This window comes from Hyperoodon ampullatus (genome assembly GCF_949752795.1).
Source record: "Hyperoodon ampullatus genome assembly, chromosome: 13".
Classification (NCBI taxonomy): Eukaryota; Metazoa; Chordata; class Mammalia; order Artiodactyla; family Ziphiidae; genus Hyperoodon; species Hyperoodon ampullatus.
The window spans coordinates 8,780,981-8,785,166 of record NC_136926.1 but is presented as its reverse complement, the minus strand read 5'-3'; the positions used below and the strand labels follow the sequence as shown (position 1 = coordinate 8,785,166).

At 48.5% G+C, this 4,186-nt stretch overlaps 1 pseudogene across 1 annotated transcript; it reads left to right on the top strand.

The window, feature by feature from the left end:
- Window positions 1-3,298: 3,298 nt before the first annotated feature.
- On the top strand, window positions 3,299-3,890 carry LOC307062183 (myelin-associated neurite-outgrowth inhibitor-like; annotated as a pseudogene). The gene has a single exon. The product of its transcript is annotated as a myelin-associated neurite-outgrowth inhibitor-like (transcript).
- Window positions 3,891-4,186: the final 296 nt, after the last annotated feature.

The following is a 4,186-nucleotide window of genomic DNA, read 5'->3' as shown; positions in this document are numbered from 1 at the left end:
CGCTATAGCCAAAGCCTTTTCAATCCCAACTTTCAAAAGCCTTCTAGCTTAAGAAAAAAAAATGAACATTTATTATAAGCTTATGGGGGTACCTTAAGGGCAAAAGTGAACCAAGGAGGCAGAACCAGGAAGTAGAAACTCAGCAGAAACCAAAGAGGCCATTTTCTTAGTATTGCTCACCTCTGTTCCCTTTGCCTGGCCGGTTTCTTTCTTTTGCTTCTGTAAACTCCCCTTCTTGGCGTCTCCATAAACATGACTCTGCCACAAACCCTGAGGTTACATCAACTCAGTTCTGGTCACTTGCAGAGAACAAAGAGCTGCCTCTCTCCCAGTGCCAGTGCCAGAGGAGAGAATCAGATTGGCCCTTTTGGGTTAGGTTTCCCTGTGGTCCGATTGATAAGGTCATGTAGTATAAAAATGGCTGCTGGGGCTTCCCAGGTGGCCCAGTGGTTGAGAGTCTGCCTGCCGATGCAGGGGACACGGGTTCGTGCCCCGGTCTGGGAAGATCCCACATGCCGCGGAGCGGCTGGGCCCGTGAGCCATGGCTGCTGAGCCTGCACGTCCGGAGCTTGTGCTCCGCAACGGGAGAGACCCGCGTACCGCAAAAAAAAAAAAAAAAAAAAAAAAAAAAAAAAATGCCTGCTGGGGCCACCTCTGTGAGGAATGGCAGTTTTTAGAGGAAGAATGTTGTGATGAACTGGCTTACCATGCATCAAAGGAAACGGACAATCCAGACTGTTGGAACTTTGTCTAAAATAAAAATAATTTCTGGGTGAGGGTCTGAGGTGCTCCCCTATGAAGAAAGAACATGAGGTTTGGCCTCATTATTATGTGGTAGGTACTTTTTTTCTGAGGCCCTTGATTGTCTACTCCCTGCTTCTTTCTTTCTTTCTTCCTTTCTTTCTTTTCTTTCTTTTTCTTCCTTCTTTTCTTCCTTTCTTTCTTTCTTTTTTTTTTTTTTTTTGCGGTACGCGGGCCTCTCACTGATGTGGCCTCTCCTGTTGCGGAGCACAGGCTCCGGACGCGCAGGCTCAGCAGCCATGACTCACAGGCGCAGCCGCTCCGCGGCATGTGGGATCTTCCCGGACCGGGGCACGAACCCGTGTCCCCTGCATCGGCAGGCAGACTCTCAACCACTGTGCCACCAGGGAAGCCCTCTTTTTTTAATTTGATCTAATTCACATACCATAAAAGCCACCTTTTTATTTATTTAATTTTGTGTTATTAAAATAATTTTTTTAATTTATTTATTTTGGCTCGCCGGGTCTTAGTTTTGGCACACGGGATCTTCGTTGCGGCGTGCAGCCTTCTTAGTTGGGCATGCGAACTCTTAGTTGCTGCATGCATACGGGATCTAGTTCCCCAACCAGGGAATCAAACCTAGGCCCCCTGAATTGGGAGCACAGAGTCTTACCCACTGGACCACCAGGGAAGTCCTACAACCTTTTTAAAATGTACAGATCAGTGACTTTTAGTAGATTCACAAGCATTCTGCAACTATCACCATTATCTGTTTTCCAGACCATTTTCATGATCCCAGATGGGAACCTCATACTCGGTAGCGATCACTCCCCATTATTTCTTTCCCCCAGTCCTAAGCAACCACGGATCAACTCTCTGTCTCTGTGGATTTGCCTATTCTGGGCATTTCATAAAAATAGATTCATACAATATGTAGCCTTTTGTACTTGGCTTCTTTCACTTAGCATAGTTTTCAAGGTTCATACACATTGTAGCATGTGTCAGTGTTTCATTCCTTTTTATGGCTAAATATTCCATTGTATGGATAGACCACATTTTATTTATCCATTCATCAGTAGATGGACATTTACGTTACTTCCACTTTTTGGGGCCTGTGAATAATGCTACTATGAACATTCATGTACGAGTTTTTACTTGAACGTATCTTTTAAAAATTATTTATTTATTTATGGCTGCGTTGGGTCTTTGTTGCTGCGGGTGGGCTTCCTCTAATTGCGTTGAGCGGGGGCTACCCTTTGCTGTGGTGCACAGCCTTCTTATTGCAGTGGCTTCTCTTGTTGTGGAGCACAGGCTCTAGGAGCGAGGGCTTCAGTAGTTGTGGCATGTGGGCTCAGTAGTTGTGGCTTGCGGGCTCTACAGCACAGGCTCAGTAGTTGTGGTGCATGGGCTTAGTTGCTCCACGGCATGTGGGATCTTCCTGGACCAGGGCTCGAACCTGTGTCCCCTGCATTGGCAGGCGAATTCTTAACCACTGTGCCGCCAGGGAAGCCCCAAAATGTTTTCTTAAAGCAGCTGCACCATTTTACTTTCCCACCAGCAGTATATGAATACTCCTATTTCTCCAGCCTTGCCATCTTTTTGATGGTCGATTGTTTTGATTATACCCATGCTAGTGGGAAGCAGTGGTATCTCACTGTGATTTTGATTTGCATTTCCCTAGTAACCAATGATATTGAACATCTTTTCATATCCTTATTGACCTTTTGTGTATCTGCTTTGTAGAAATGTCTGTTCAAACCTTTTGCCCATTTTTAGTTGGGTTGTCATTTTACTGATGAATTATAAGAGCTAAAGAACCCTTTAAGATTCTAGACCCTTCTCAGATATATGATTTTTCCCATTCTGTGGGTTGTCTTCTTTTTCTCAATAGTGGCTTTTAATGCACAAAAGTTTTAAATTTTGATGAAGTCCAATTTATCTACTTTTTTTCTTTTGTCACCTGAACTTCAGGTGTCATATCTAAAAAACCACTGCCTAATTCAAGGTCACAAAGATTTACACCTATGTCTTCATATGACTCATAGTTTTAACTCTTGCATTTAGGTCTTTGATCCATTTTGGGTGAATTCTCATATATGGTAAGAGGTAGGGGTCCAACTTCATCATTTGCATGTGGATATCCAGTTGTTCCAGCACCATTTGTTGAAAAGACTATTCTTTCCTTGTTGAGTTGTCTTAACATCTTTACTAAAAATCTTGGTGGTTTTTTTTAAGCTAAATTCCCAGAGTTGATCAATAACTGACTACACTCAGCCAAGCATACAATATGCAACTGAATGTGATTAAGATTATGTGAAGGGCGGCTGCGCAGCGTCGGCAGGGAGCGCGGGCCGCGAAGAGGCGGGCCAGGCCGAGCTGGACGAGGGGGAACGCGGACCGGGGAGGCGGCGGCGGCGGCGGCGGCGGCAACCTGGGCCTCGCGGCTCAGCCGCGCATCGGAGCAGGCCTCCGCGGCGCGCGCCCTTCGCCGAGCCCGCCCCGGGCCTGCGAGCGCTGGTCACCGAGGCCCAGGCCGCCGCCGCGGTGCGTTCTTGAAATCATGAATCCTGTTTACAGCCCGGGTTCTTCTGCGGTTCCCTATGCAAACGCCAAAGAAATTGGATTTCCAGCTGGTTTCCCCACGGGTTACGCAGCATCTCCTGCCTATTCCCCCAACACGTACCCTGGAGCGAATCCTACCTTCCAAACAGGTTACACTCCTGGCACACCTTACAAAGTGTCCTGTTCCTCCACCAGCGGGACGGTGCCACCGTACTCCTCCTCCCCCAACCCCTACCAGACCGCTGGACACCCCTTGCGAAGTGCCTACCCCCAGCAGAGCGCGCACGCACAGCAAGGCACGTACTGCCCGCAGCCCCTGTATGCAGTACCCCCTCACGTCATCCACCACACCACAGTGGTGCAGCCCAACGGCATGCCAGCGACGGTGTCCCCTGCTCCCATCCCTCTGCCTAGAGGCAACGGGGTCACCATGGGCACGGTGGTGGGGACCACTATAGCCATGTCAGCGGGTACCCTGCTGACTGCCCGCCCACTCCCCAACTCCTGTCGCCCCCCACCCCGTCACTGTGCCCACTTATCGGGCCCCAGGAACACCCACCTACAGCTATGTGCCCCCTCAGTGGTGATCACCCTGCAAACGTTTGAGGATGGAGCTGTGCAGTCACATCGTGGAGGTTCCACAGCTGGTGCTGCAGGCCTTGGGCCTCCAACCAGGACTTTGTTCTTAATGCTCTCGACACTTAGCTAAACACTACTACGGCCGGCCCAGCAGGTCCCAGCGCCCTCAGTCTCCAACTGACTCTGTGGGTTGGTCTTAAATCCTATTTGGTGGGCTGCCAGGCAATTTTTTAGCCAACTGTAATGATAAAAAGGGAGCATTAATCTATTCTGAATCATATCTAGCTGAATGCATGTTTAAGAA